Source organism: Pteropus vampyrus, unplaced genomic scaffold (assembly GCF_000151845.1).
Source record: "Pteropus vampyrus isolate Shadow unplaced genomic scaffold, Pvam_2.0 Scaffold12, whole genome shotgun sequence".
Classification (NCBI taxonomy): Eukaryota; Metazoa; Chordata; class Mammalia; order Chiroptera; family Pteropodidae; genus Pteropus; species Pteropus vampyrus.
In genome coordinates this window covers 14,494,380-14,510,599 of record NW_011888793.1, presented here as the reverse complement: position 1 = coordinate 14,510,599, position 16,220 = coordinate 14,494,380, and the positions used below count along the sequence as shown (strand labels likewise).

The 16,220-nt window shown below is 33.4% G+C and overlaps 2 pseudogenes; both read left to right on the top strand.

The window, feature by feature from the left end:
- Positions 1–3,216: 3,216 nt before the first annotated feature.
- LOC105306034 lies at positions 3,217–3,909 on the top strand (annotated as a pseudogene).
- A 4,682-nt stretch (positions 3,910–8,591) lies between these two features.
- Positions 8,592–8,710, top strand: LOC111732921 (annotated as a pseudogene).
- The last annotated feature ends 7,510 nt before the right edge of the window (positions 8,711–16,220 follow it).

Sequence of the window (16,220 nt, the reverse complement as noted above, 5' to 3'; positions counted from 1 at the left end):
TATTCAGAATCAGCCAGTTCATATCCCTTCCATTATCATTTTCTAGGCTCCATCATCTCTCACCTGAATTATTGCAGTAGCCTCATAACTCACATCTCTAATTTTACCCTTAAACCTTTATCATCTATGTTCAATAAAACAACTGGAGTATTCATGTTAAAACATAAATCAGATCATGTCGTTGCTCAAAACTCCTTAATTGGCTTCCCATTTCTTCAATACTAAAGCCAATATTCTCAAAATAGTCTTCATGGCCCTGCACGATTCTCACTGAAATCATCACCTGCTACTGTCCCCTTCACACCTTTACTTATCTGTAGCTGTTGGCCTCTTTACTGCTGCTCCTCAACATATGAGCCATGCTCCCAACTCAGGCTGTTTCCTCTGCTTTTACATTTTTCCTTAATATGTGCATGACTTGCTCCCTTTTTAATTCTGGCTCAAATGCATCAATCAGCCTGGGTGGCTATCTCAACTCAAATTTCAGCTCTTCCACAAGCATTCCTGGTCTCTTTTGCCCTGCTTTTTAAAAAATTACATAGCTATTATCATTTGCAAAAATATTATATATTTGTTATTATTTATTGTTTTTCTCTCCACACTAGAATGTGAGCTCCATGAAGATAAGGAGTTTTGTCTGTTTTGTTCCCTGGTATATTTCCAGTGACCAAGTCAGTAAATACCATATAGTAGGTACTCAAAATTTTTTCAAAAGAAAGAATAAGCAAACAAAAAAAGAGAGAGAAAGGAATGAAAAATGAAAAGAAAGAATGAAAAGAAGCTTTTAAAATTTTCTAAATATTACCTACACATTATAATAAAAATTTAGTTTATAGCTTATCCATTGTTTTCAAGCTTTTAATTCTTCTAATGAAATATCACAGTAAACTGTAATATATAAAATAGATAAAAACCAAACTGAACTGAAATAGAGGAATAGAGGTCTTGATTTTCCTTCATAGAGACTCTAAAAAAGTTAAGTTTTTCTAGAACACAGAATTTGAAAACCACTGAACACTAACAGAACTATCAGGATGGCTAGAATCTAAAATAAAAGTAAAAATGGTCAGTACCAAGTTCTAGTGAGGATGTGGAACAAAAAGACCTCTCTCATGCATTGCTAGTATGGACGTTTCTTACAAAGTTAAGCATATCATTGCTTTAAGACCCAGCAATTTCATTCCTATGTATGAGAGAGACTCTTTGAGGAAATTTATTCATAATTGCTAAAACTAGAAAGAACCCAAATGTGTATCATTAGTGAATGAATAGCGATACATTCTAAAACATGGAATACTAAGCAATTTATGTGCTGCAAAATGGATGACTCTTAGAAGTATTATGTTAAGTGAAAAAAACAGAAACAAAAAGCTATATTTACATGAATCCATTTATGTGGCATTTTGAAAACATATAGGAACAAAAAAACAGATCAGTGGTTAACAAAGGCTGCAAGCAAGGAGAGAGGATTTACTACAAAATGGCACACAAGAACTTTTAAGGGTGGTAGAAGTACTCATCTTTTTGTGGTTGTAATTGCATAAATGTATACCTTTGACAAAACTCATGAATTTTACTGCATGTACATATGCCTCAGTCAACATAACTTTTCTAAAGAACAAAATGGAAATTTTAATCATTACGTCATATACCCGAAACTAATATAATGTATGTCAATTTATCTCAATTTAAAAATGGAAATTCTAGAATGGAAAATACAGTAGTCAAAATATAAAATTAACTGGATAGGCTTAACAGTAGAATGGAGGTGGCAGAAGAAAGTGTCAGTCAACATGAAAATAGATTGATAAAAATCATCTTAAGAATAGAGAAAAAAATTTTGGATAAAAAATGAGAGCTTCAGGAACTTATGGGACAACATCACATATAAATTGTAGTCCCAGAAGGAGAGAAAGGAAAAAAAATAATTTTAATATCCATGGCCAAAATTTTCTCATATTTAGCAAAACACATAGCTTTTGCCAGAAGAAAACATTTTCACTTCCAGAAGCCGAGCAAATCTGAATGATGATCAATATGAAGAAAGTCTTGTATATCATAATCAAATTTCTGGAAACCAAAGATAAAAGCAAAATCTTTAGTACAACCATGGAAAATGACACATTAAAAAATTGGAGGACAATAATTTGTAAATATATTGACTTCAATTTACATTAGAAACTATGGAGACCAGAAGACAGTGGTACAACATCTTTCAAGTGCTGAAAAAACTATAATCCCAAATTCTATATCTAGTGGAAATATATTTCTAGATGAAGGCAAAATAAACATGTTTTCAACTAAAAGAAAAGAGAATTAATTTCTAGCATCTTACACTACAATAAATGCTAAAGAAAGTGTCTCAGGCTGATGTGAAATGCTTCCAGATGGAAACTTTAATGCTCATGAAGGAATGAAGAACTTTAGAAATGGTAAAAAACTAGGTAAATATAAAAGATGATTTTCCTATTGATTTCTTTAAAACATATGTAACTACTTAAAACAAGAATTATAGCCTTTTTATGGAGTTTATACTATAAGTAGATATAACACGTATAACAGTACAGAATAAGAAACAGCAGGGGACAGTAAATGAACCCACGTGGTTGCAAAGTTTGCACATGTCTTAATCTGTTTGGACTATTATAACAAAAATTCCATAGACCAGGTGGCTTATAAACAGCAATAATTTATTCCTCATAGCTCTGTCAGCTGGAGGTCCAAGAACAAGATAATAGTATTTTGGGGTTCTGGTGAAGGCCTTCTTCCAGATTGCAGACTGCCAAATTCTCAGTGTCTTCACATGGTAGAAGGGGTGAAGAATCTCTGTTTGTTCTCTTTTATAAGAACAGTAATCTCATTCATGAGTGCTTTTTCCTCATGACCTAAGTACCTCCCAAAGGCCTTCACCTCCCAATACTATCACATTGGGCATTAGGGTTTCAACATATGAATTTGATGGGGGGAAACAAAACATTCAGATCATAGCACATATTTGTGAAATAGAATATAAAAAGTTGAGTATATACTGTAATCCCTAGAGAAAACACTGAATTATTCAAAGATGCATAAAGAAAAACACAAAGAGGCAAAGTAAAAATCTAAAAAATATTTAAATAACCAGAAGAAGGCAGGAAGAGAAAGGGAAGAACAAAAAACTGACAATCCAAAAAACAAATAATAAAATGATATATTTGAATACAACCAAATCTCTCTTTTGTGGTGCCTCGGAGGCGGTCGGCTGCTTCAGGATGAAGCTGAATATCTCTTTCCCAGCCACTGGTTGCCAGAAGCTTGTTGAAGTGGACGAATAACAATAACTTCGTGCCTTTTATAAGAAGCGTATGGCCAGAGAAGTTGCTGCTGACGCTCTGGGTGGAGAATGGAAGGGTTGTGTGGTTCAAATCAGTGGTGGAAACGACAAACAGGGTTTCCCGATAAAGCAGGGTATCTTGACCCATGGGCGGGTCTGCCTGCTACTAAATAAGGGGCCTTCCTGTTATAGACCAAGGAGGACTGGAGAAAGAAAGCATAGATCTGTTCGAGGTTGCATTGTGTATGCCAATCTGAGAATTCTCAACTTGGTCATTGTGAAAAAAGGGGAGAAAGATATTCCTGGTCTCACTGATACTACTGTGCCTCGTCACCTGAGGCCCAAAAAAGCTAGCAGAATCCACAAACTTTTCAATCTCTCTAAAGAAGATGATGTCCACCAATATGTTGTGAGAAAGCCCCTAAACAAAGAAGAAAAGAAATCTAGGACCAAAGCACCCATGATTCAGTGTCTTGTTAACTCCACACATCTTGCAACATAAATGTTGGCATATTGCTCTGAAGAAACAGCATACTAAGAAAAATAAGAAAGAGGCTACAGAATGCATCCTAACTCTTTTCTCACGTCATACATAGAAATTTGAGGTAAATCATAGACCTAAACATAAAAGCTAAAACCATAAAGTTTTTAGAAGAAAAATAGAAAAATATCTCTATGACTTGAGTCTGGGCAAAGGTTTCTTAGACAAGTCACAGGAAGCAATAACCATTAAAAAAAAAAAAACTAGACTTCATCTTAATTCAAAATAAACCATTAAGAAAATGAATAGGCAGTCCACAGACCATGCAATAAATATTTACAAAACATATATTAGCATATGTTGGGCATAGGACTGATATTGAGCTATATACATACTTTTTTCTACAACTCAATAACAAAAAGCCAAGTAAGCCAATAAAAAATGGACAAAGATTTGAACAGACACTTCACAAAGAAATACAAACTAATGGCCAATGAACACATTTAAAAATGCTCAATATCTTTTGTCATCAGGGATATGCAAATTAATATCAAATGAGATAACAGAAGGCACTCTCTAAAATGGCTAAAATTAAAAAGACTGGTAACACCAAATGTTGGCGAACATCTCAGAAAATCAGAACCCACGTTGTTGGTGTTTATAAAAAGCCACAACTGCTTTAAAGAGATCTGGCAATTTCTTATAAAGCTAAGTATATGCTTTCCCTATAACATTAATACTTACCCAAGAGAAATCAATACATATGACCACAAAAAGACTTGTATAAGAATCTTCACTTTTAAAAATTATTTATTTATTTATTTTATTATGGTGACATTTGTTAACGAAACCCAATCAAGTGTACAATTCAACAGTAAGAAAAAAAAAATGTTCATAGCAGCTTTATTCAAAGTATCCAAAAGGTGAAAATAGCCCAGATGTCCATCAATAAACAAACTGTTGGTATATTCCTACAATGGAATATTATTCATCAAGAAAAAGGAATGAATCACTGATTTCCACAACAATGTGGATGACTCTCAAAAACGTTATGCTGACTAGGGGGAGAAAAAGCCTCGCAAAAGAGCAAGGCTAAGTTATATAAAGTTATAGAACAATCAAATCTGACCTATAATGGAAAAAATCACAACGGTGGTTGTCTCTTAGAGGATGGAAATAAGGAATAAATGGGAAAGCATGATAGCAGTGATAGTATTCTGTATCTTGATAGTAGTTTGAACTGCACAGATATGTGCATTTGTCAGAACTCAATGAATGTACACTTAAGATTTGTACATTTTATTGTTTGGGAAATTTACATCAAAATAAAAGTAAATAAATATTCTAATTAATGATATGCATGTTGAAGTATTTCAGGGAAATTTTACAGATGTCTATAATTTACTTTGAAATGTGTATAAAATGTGTATTATACACATTTCAAATGTGTATTGAAATGTGTATATAATGTGTATTATACACATTTCAAAGTAATGTGAAATGTGTATTGAAATGTGTATAAAATGTGTATTATACACATTTCAAAGTAAATTATAGATGGACTGATGGATAAGTAAAGGAACAGATATATGATAAAAACAGAAATAGTAAAATATTAATGGTATAATAGGTGGTCCAAAAATAGATGTTTACCATAAAATTATTTTGACTTTGATGTATGAAAATTTTCATAATAAAATGTTGGGGAAACGATTCAATAAAATTTTATTTTAAAATATGAGAAAATCAAATAAATGTGAAGTAGACTGTATATTTGATAATATGGAATTATATTTATATTTGTATGTGATAACGGCAATGTGGTTATAATCTTTAAAGAGATCTTATCTTTTAAATATACATTCCACCATGTGAAATATCCTTTAAATATACATTCCACAATATGAAAACCAAACTTTTGAGACCCTTGCCCAGTTTTCCTTTTTTTTGACCTTGAATACAATACCTTTACCAAACCCTGGGATGGAAATAAAGCAAAGGAGTAACTGTTAGTACAAGAATTCACAACTTATGGGATATGAGCTCAAGGCACTGGACCCCAGAAAGTTTCAAAACCACGATGACTGAAGTAGTGAAATTCTAGCAAGCATAAGGGACAGTGTGTGAGATGATAAGATGATAAGAACTAGACAAGCACAAACAGGCAAAGAAATTCCATGGTTTCGACAACAAAGGTGAAACAGAGAAAACCTAAAATTCAGACAATCATATGATTCCAAAAGTTCTTAACCTTTGCCCTATAGCAAATAATGGGTATCCTATGAGGTATTTTGTGAATTTTTGTGAGGATTATATGAAATAATATTATGCTTAGGATAGTGACACATAGAAAACACTAACTATATGCCAGCTATTACTATTATTATTTCTTTGAAAAATATTTTTTAGGTATTTATTATAGATCAAGCAATATTCTAGGCACTGGGGATAAATCTATGAAACAAATTGATATGGCCTTTGCCCTCATAGAGCTCAGAGTTTAGTGAACTCTATTCTAGACAAACTCAAACTCCCCCAATCCCTCATGCTTTCCTTTTCTAAAATTGAGTTCGTAAAACCACATAGTATCCTAACCATCCGTGACAAAGAGGTAATTTTATGTTAATATGTATAAAATAGAAAAATGTTTTCCTAATGCATACTAACATGGAAGTTGTGATGCTTGATATATAGTCACAGATGTGAAGAAAAACTTTAATGCTTTATCTCTCATTATTTTTACCTTTCCTTTCACACTCAGTTGAACTTATTTTATAGAGGCTATTAAAATATTAAGCTATTTTCTCCTTCATTAAGCATAATTTCCTTAAATTTTTTATTAACATTTTGTATGCTTCCCTTTTTGAAGATTAAATGGAGCCGTTATGGATAATATCATAGAGTTGAAATGTATATCAATATTTTCAAATTATCTTGTTTTACTTCCCCAATTAAAATCTTTTTCTTATTTGTGTTCTTTTCTACTTTGCCTTAATGTGGCTGACTAAGGAATTGATATATATTAAATTACTGCCCTTGAGAACACCAATGCAGAAATAAAAGCCAAGAATATCTTATTATATAGTAGATATCTCTAGATAGCACTTTAATATTGTTTGATTTTCTAAATTGTGAACAAAGATTACTTTTATAATTTAAAACGTGGAGGGAAAAAAACAGCCTTAATTATGTTATTTACCCTATTAGTCCTTTGACTTCCTGTTAATTTCCAGTGGTATACATGAAAGAACTTTCACATGAACGTTCAAGAATTTTACCAATTCTCCTCTAAGCAGAAAGAACAAATATGTTTTCATGCTACGAAAATAAAGAACATACGCTGAAAAGACACATTTCCTGAAAAGTTTTGGAATACCTTAAGGTAGAAACCACAAATAATGTATTTATTTGAAATTTTAAAATTAGAAATTAAGTCATCTACCCATACACTTTACAAGTAATAGTGCAAATTTAAAAACAACAAAAATGGAAACAACTTGAGGTTCTAGTCTATTACTCTATTCCATTATCTTGTTAGAACTTTGATGAATATGTTTACTATCTTAGGTCCATAGAGATAAATCAAATATGTATGTAACAAAATTATCATAAGGAAAAGAACTTTTTAATAAAACAGGCTTTGTAGTATCGTCATGAGCAAGCTCTAACAATTTCTTGATTATACTTTAAAATTCCTCAAGACAGACAAATTTTTATTATTGTTGCACAGTTCCTCTTCCTGAACCAGGAAAAGGGGATTTAAGACTAGGCTTAGTTTCCTAGGCCATAGAAATGAAGGGCTAGGTCCTAGATTATTGTCTTCGGCTTACATCACATTACTGGGCCCCACTTCTAACTGCTTCATCTGTTGGTCCTTTGTATATCAAATGTGGATACAGTCTGCCAGGAACCAGGGGTTCCAATGTAGTCTCTCTTTCCCTGGGTTCTGAATAGCTCAGGCTGAGTCAAAGCACACTTGACTCCACTACATTTGCAAAGGATGTGAATCTACTCCACAATACTTGGTCCAAAAAAAAAAAAAAAAAACTACATCATTTTTCTTTAGTGTTCTAAAGTAAATATAGCTGCCTAAGCTTGCTACTCATCAGGACTGGTAGGAAATTTAACCCATATTGTTTAGCTGATTATGTAGGAGAATGAGGATAGGGCAAACAGGCTCTACTCCCTCTCTAGTATCATAAACAATCTGATAACATAAACACCAAAACTATTCCAGAAAATTTGGGAGAAAGGAGTCTGATCTGCAGTCCATTCTGATTTCCTCTCAGATGCTAATTATCAATGTCTGTGTGATTTATTTGCAGCCAGTCACCTCTACTCCTTTCATGCCAAACTCAAACAAGAATATCTTTTATTCCCCCAAATCGTGACACTCCCCAAAATCAGTCCCCAGTCATCCCCAAACTACCCCTACTTAGCAGCAGCCCCTATTTCTTCTTCCGGTGGCTGTGTGGATATGGATGAGATCTTTACCACTCTCAGAACTGCCTCTACCATCTTTCAGGAAAAATGCACTAGAAGTCAGACCGGAATCCATCTTCACCTCAAAGAACTGGTCTCTATCTTCTCCCTCTTCTCCTTTTCCCCTCCAGTGCTTCTGAAACACAAAATAGCTAACTTCCTTAAGAGGAAAGAGGAAGTATTGATAGGATCTTCAATGTCATGAAGCTTTTCATGGAAAGAAACTCTGACTCCTATATGTACTTTATTTAATGCTACTTTATTACACTAATTATTTAAAAGAGTTATTATGAAATACTAAATCAAAACAAATTATTCTACAGCCATACCACCCTGAATGTGCCCGATCTTGTCTGACCTTGGAAGCTAAGCAGGGTCGGGCCTGGTTAGTACTTGGATGGGAGACCACCTAGGAATACCAGGTGCTATAGGTGTAAAAATAAAAATAAATAAAATAAAATAAAATAAATCAAAACAAATTAAACATTAATTATTTACTTAATGAAATATTGAAACATATCAAAGTTTCATAATTATAAGTTAAAAATCACAAGTCTAGGGAGATAGATGGGAGGAAAAAGAAAAAAATTTTAAATAATTTCTTCAATTAAAAAAATTAATTTAAAAAATAAAAATAAAAATAAATCACAAGTCTGATATATCAGATTTTCTTAAAAATTATCTACATATTTATAAAGCTAAAAACACATTATATTGATTACAGAATTGATTACTACTTTTATACTTCAAGTAGTTAAAAAAGTATTAATACATTGGATTTAAACTTATGCTTTCATTATTTCCATACTATTCTCGTTATTATTTCTATTCCTCTTAGGAGTTGCCTTCCTAGGGTACAGAAATATTAATTACCTTAAGAGTTATAGGACCAAGTTAAAAAAAAAATCAGTGCAAGGTACCCAAGGTTACAGATTCTGAATTGTCAGCATATTGAGCCTGTTTGTACCTTTCAAATTTCAACTGCTAATCTCTATGCTTTACTTCCTTCTCATACTTATTTTTTGTGGTAGAGACTCTAAGGTGAAACTTAAGGTTATTTTGGACAGAGCAGAGTCAGAATCAATAAGAACATCAAGGGAATAAATTATAGAATATTAGAGCTGGAGAACATCTTAAAATCAGTCTCTGCCACTTCAATTGCTAAATGAGGGAAAAGGAAAAGAAAAGAAATCAGATACTCATGGCAAAGAGACTATTAAAATGGCCTCTGTAATAGTTCGCGAATTAAGATTCTATGGTCCTGAACAAGGATGATGGCAATAAAAAGGAAAGCAAATATGAAACATAAGGTAAACAAAATTGAAGACTTGCTAGTGACTGATTAAATTTAAGAGAGTAGTATAAAGGTACGTAGAAGTACAAGTTTCTATTATCCGCTAGCTATAGGGAGATGACTTTGTATAGTATAGTTTATTTATGGCAAAACTTGTCTTGTTTCTCAAGGCAATAAAATTAATAGAGCCACTGAATGGAGTGACTGCCATGGAACAGTGCTATCCCCAACAGGATTGGTTATCAAATTTGTTTTTCTTCATACTATGCAATAATTTTAGGTGTTTTAAAACAGTGCCACTCAAAGTGTGATCTGTAGATCAGAATCAGTCTATAAATTGTTATCGATTCACATTGAGATACAGAAATTGCAGGGAAGCATTTAGAAACTTTAATAGCAATTTAACATTGCTGTAATATTCAAGTGCATGCTCAGAGTAACAAAAATACTGGTCTGAAAGGTTGGGAAAAACCCTGGTCCTTCACCACAGACAGTTTTAGAAGTTCTGTTTTCAAAGACAAGGGAACGTATTCATAATATATGAAGTTCTAAAAGCAGATGATAAAACGTTATATTATATGAGACTGCTTTTATAAATACATACATGTATCTACAGTAAAAGTGAAAATACATTAACCAAAGAAGATTAAAATAAAATAATATATAAAAAATACTTAGAACACTGCCTGATACATTGAAACACTCAATAGGTGTCCGGATCAATGATGATGATGATGATGATGACGATGACAATGATGCTGAGACCTCTGAAGTTTCCAATCCTATTCTTGCTGATCTATAACTATTGAAGATTTCAGTTCTATTCCAAAGCTTCTACTGCCACCATTGTGCTTATCGGTCCCTTGCTGCTGGTGCAGACCCTACCCCAGAGGTTTCTACCTTATCATTGTGCCATTCCAAACACATAGTCATAATTAGTCATGGATTCTTTCCATGGCAGGCAAGCCTCATGGCTCCTTCTCTTTCTGGGTCAGTTTCAACAGGATATTAAGCTTACCAAAAACTAGCATTACCTTTAGCTGCTTAAAAATCAAAATGCAGTGTGGCTTGTGAAAGTCAGCTTACATCTTCTTTGCAGTTCTTATCTAGATTTACGAAAGAATACAAATTTATTTAGAGAGTTATAGCTGAGAGAAACACAAGAGAGCACCTAATGAAGTTGGAGAAATAAAACTTTGGTAACATCTAGTCCAGCTCTGCCATTGCCTAAACAATCGTGTGACTTTGGGCAAGTTACTTAACCTCACATGTCTCCTCTCTTAGCCTGAAGTAGTAATATTACTTAGCTCTCTTTCATCAGTGACTGGCAAAGCATGTGCTCAATAAATAATAGCTATTATTAGCACAATCCTACCATTTACGGAAGAGGAAACTAAGTCAAAGAGGCCCAAAATCACATGGTTGGTCCATAATTAAACTAGGACTAGTTGCCAACGCTCTTTCTCATGCCCCTAGTAGCCTTTCACTTCTCTATTCTGCAATTCTGTAAATTCCTAGAGATGCCTCAGCATAATGTTTGTCTTCCTATAAAACATGGGAAAAAATATATATCAAGTTCAATGTATATTTTTATTTTGTGCATCCATTAGTTTAATTCTGGAAATGCAGTAGTATAGACCTGCAGATGAATAGAAACGGGGAGGAAGAACAAATGCAACTGTATTGTAACTCCTGTGTATCCAATAAATGTGTCGTCACTGGCTAGCCTCTGCCTTCAGGAATTGACAAATATTAATGAGATGGATTTATAAAATGTTAAAAACATCATAATTGTGAATTCATTCTCTAAATGGTTGTATCAGGGCTTTCAGTTACAAACAACAGAACCAACTCACTCTAGCTAGTTTTAATAGAAAAGGGCCATTCTCAGAGGTTAATGCTGCTTGGAGCAGCACCTAAAGCCACCATGAGACTATGCACAGTGCTTCTGGGAACAATGAGCCCAGACACTAACACCAACCTTCATCTCTGATGCTACAAAGAGCTCCATGACTCAACCAGACTTCTTCCTCATGATGCTTTTTTGAGTCAAAGGCTTCCATGAGTGCTGCTAATGACAGAATCTAGGGCACATGCTGGGTGTCTGAGATGCATGAGAGACTGGGAAGGTGACATTTATAGCTTTCAGCTTGCAGATCTGGTATTCACAATGTGGGAAATTACCAACATTTAGAAAGAATGTTCAAAAGATTTCAGGAGGATACATATACCAAATGCCCACTATGTTACTCATGCAAGTTTTCTTTGAAATAATATTTCATTCATATGCCCCCAAACATATTCACTATAAAGCATATGAAGAGTCAGATAATTCATCTGTTAAACAATATGAAATAAAATGAATATTTATGGGGAGTTAAACAGTTTAAATTTTTTCTTTTTATTCTTTCCTGCCAACACTCCCTTTTAATCGCCTACTTTTTTTCTTATTCTCCCTCCATTTTTCCCTTGCCTTTTTCTCTGAATCTCTGATGTCTCTAAATATATTTATCAATAATCTGTATAAATGACAACTGTCATTAAATTTGAAGAAAGTATTGCATGAATTTACTAATGTTTCATAATATTTATTTATTCAAAATACTTGTTTAGCACCTACTATGTGCCAGGCACTGTTCTAGTCACTAGGGATATAGAAGTGAATAAAACAGAGAAAATCTCTGTCTCCTTAATGAATAAAATTAGAAGTTTAAATTACTTCACAATTTTACAAAAAGTAATCAACAAAGTTGAATCAAGTTCAAAAACAGAAAAGTAAAAGTACTGTATGTAATTCAATTTCAACAATAATAAAGCTCTAAAATAAGGACTATCCAGTCATATTTTTAAAACAAAACAAAATGAAACAACTGGAAGTTATTTTCTAAATAAGTCACTAATGTCCTATATATTTTTTAAAAAATAATTATGATACGGGTACATATTAGCAGAGATATAAAGAGCAAAAACAAAGATATATATCTGCAGTTCAGGACTTTTACATGGCTTTCTCTTCTTCTGTCTACTGTTTATATATTGTTAGTTCTGTGCTTGACCCTCTCTCTCTCTGTTTTTCTCACTTTTCACACTGTTAATGTTTTAAATATTCAAAACTACATCTCCAGCTAATCTCTCCCTCTTGCGATCCACACTTATACATTGAACCGCCTACCAGACTCTCCTTTTGCAAGTCTCACAGATTCTCAAACTTCAGTAAATCCCAAATTAAACTCAATATTATCTTTTACAGACCTTCTGCTATATTTTCTGAGTGGCGCCATCTACCTAATTGCCCATGACTATAGAAATGTTGGAGTCATCTCCACTTCTTCCTTTCCCTAAATTATAGTAGCCAAGCAATCCTGTGTATTATACCAGCCTAAAATTTGTCATTACTTTCCGCCCCTTTTGGGGCTATCTTACTCAGGACTTTTCTCACCTTACTTCCAGGCTGACATCCTGGAAAATCCATGACTTTCAATTGCCCATCCACTACAGCAGGTATATGCTATTAGAATGATCTTTTTAGAAATGTAGATCTGATTATGTTATCCACCTTCCATTAGATTATTTCAATGGCTTCCCTAACCCTCAGGTGAGGATAAAGCTTAAGTTACACCTTGGCAAGCAAGGTCCTTAAGAATGTATTTATTGCTCCCTTCTCTTGCAAAGGGGCAAAGTTTGCCCTGAGTTGTGTGTGCATTGGAGACCAAGGGTCCAACCAAGGCAGAGTATTCTATCCTAAGGAAGGTATATATGCACACTTTGGACCAGTGATAGCTTTGCAGCCCCCAGGTTACCTTCCTCAAGTTTATGAAGAGTCAAATTTAGAAAGAGAATTATAATTATTTGTTTAGTATCTGAGACCATGCAAAATTGAACATTTGTACTAACAAAATTAAACTGAATCAACAGAGATTTAGTCAGTCTCAAGAGAAAGAAGAGTTTTTCTGTTAGATTGATTAAACCTGAAAGCAAGTTGCCGAATCTTTAGAGGTGTTGAAAAACATGATCTTATTTTAGGTAGTTAGATATTAATCTACCAGGAGGCATGCAGTTATAGGTAAGAATATTTTAAGGAACCATATAACACTGTGATTTTTTGGGTGGCACATTTCGTCTTTCCTCGCTGCTGTGCCTGATCAAATCCTTTCCTCTTCTTAAAGTTCAAAGCAAATATTACCACTTCTGTGAACCTTCTTCCACTTCGCCTCTAACTGGACGAACTAGTTGCTCCCTACCTCTGTGCTCCTGTAATACTTGACTCAAACCACACTGCACAGTGGCACATCTCACATTGTATTATTCTTGTGTCTTGCTTCCCACAGTACTGTGGGAGCTGTACAAGCCTGTCCTGTTTTTAAAGGCAGGAAAGTCACATCTTTGTGAACTCACTGCCTGCCTGCCATCCCCTTCCAGTGACCCCCAGCATAATGCATGCAATATGGTATGCATTCAATTGCATTCAATATATTTATGTTGGGTTTAACTGAATTGCAAGTTAATGTTTTTAATGCACTACATTTTGAAGTATTTGAGGGTTTTATTTGTTATTGCTGAAGGCACAAAGATGACTTTTGAAATCCATATTATTCTTCACAGTCATACCTTCTATATGTAACTAGGACTTCTTGATGTATTTAGAGCATAGACTAAATTTAATATTTTTCCAAAGTCAAGTATTTCTAATCTTAAGGAATTTTTTAAAAATATTATGCTACAAAAAACTGTGGCAACTAGCAATGGAATATTTTAAGTGTTTACAAAATCCCTTTTATTACCAGCATCTAAATGAATACATGTATAATATGCATCTATATTTGGCATACTTTTGTTTTAGTAAGTAAATACTCTTAGACATTTCTTTGTCTAAAAATTGAAATAAAGACATGGGAGAATGAACCTTATACATTATGAATGTTACTGAAGGAATGGTATTTTTTAGCACTAGACTGACTATACCATACTGTAAGTTCTTTTTTCTTTTTGCCTTTATATCCCAGAATCTAGTATAGTAATATAAGCTCAGTAAATATTGTTTAAATAAGTGAAAGAATGAATATATGAATGAGACCAAGCAAATGTGACACTTGAGAATGACAGTAATATAATAATTGACCTCACTAGAAAACTGTTTCATATATTTTATACAGAGAGAGAAACTGCACTTTAAAGAATAAAATACAATCCTAAGGTTGTTATGATATGTAACCTTAGCATTTCCAAGAAAGATATTTCCAATAAAGATCCTGACTTTAATTGTAGTTGGGGTAAATGTGATTTGTGGGCAACCAGAATATTTCTCTACCCCATCCCTTTCTTGCACTCAATGTATGATGTCTAAACATCCCACCAATAAATATTATAGCTGTGTTTCTGATTTGAAGGGCTTCAAATCTAAAACAACTAAGGCTCTTAAAAATATTAGTTTGGGTTTGTGAAGGATGAATAAAGAAGTTATTCATTCTATCCTAATAAGAGAAAAGTTAAAGAAAAAAATATGTTCTTTGATTAGAAAGATAAATATATAATTACAATTACTTTTTTAATAATTTAGATGACTAATTTTCTCCCCTCTTCCTCATTATCACTTCGAGAAGGGATTAGGGGATGATTATATTTTTAAGAAATAGGATCTGCCAATAGAATCTGGGTTTAAGTCCTGATTCTGCTTACTCTGTGATGTTAAGCAAATCACTTAACTTATTTGGGCCTTAGTTTCCTCCTCTTTAAGGTTGCGTAGACAATAGTTTTCATTTTACCAGTCTCACAGAACTGTACCAATTAAATGAAAAAACACATATAAAAGAGCTTTGATCATTGAGAGCTATATCATTATCAGAATCTACACAGTATACAACAGTAGTACCAGTTATTGAAATAGGGGAAATAAGGAGCACGGATATGTATTTTATCATTGAATAATCTGACCAGAAAGTGGACAGAAAAGTACCAACCCTGAGCAACCCTAAGTATGGTAGATATTTTGGTCTCAACAATAGCTTTTGTGTCGAGTTTCTTCACTTTGTTACAAATGCTGGCAGTTATAGTAATCTATGACCTGGCTAAAATGAAAGGTTAATCTGAAAAGCCAGAAAGTGTTCTGCTCAGTATGGAATGTGTGGGAAATGTGTGTTCTTTCAGTATGACAAGAATACCTATAATAAAATTTGATTAAAGAGTTGGCTTGGTTCCTATCAACTCAGTTTAGGCCTTGAGAAGGACAAAACTCATGGACTTAGAAAGGCTGGAGAAGGATAATATTTTATAACAAGAGTGAAAAAGTTAGCATAAAACAAAATGGAAAAAATATCTAGTGAAATGTAGTCATTGTGAAGTAGATGGTCAAAAAATTTCTAAAATCCTGTATTTGCTGTCTCATATAACTGGTAGCTCTTGGAGCTGGAATAAATCTTAGAGATCCTAGGCCCAAATTACTATTTTTCAGATGAAGAAACTAAGAGTCAGGAATGATGAGTAACTTCTCCAAGGTCAAATTGGTAGCTGATGACAGAGCAAAATAAGGAATTTCCAGCCAACTTTTCTTTTAAGATAGGCTGTTTGAGGGAAATTAATTATAGAGGATTGTTTTATAAATGTCATTTTAAAATTAGATAAATAGATGAAAATAAATGTAACTTTCAATGAAA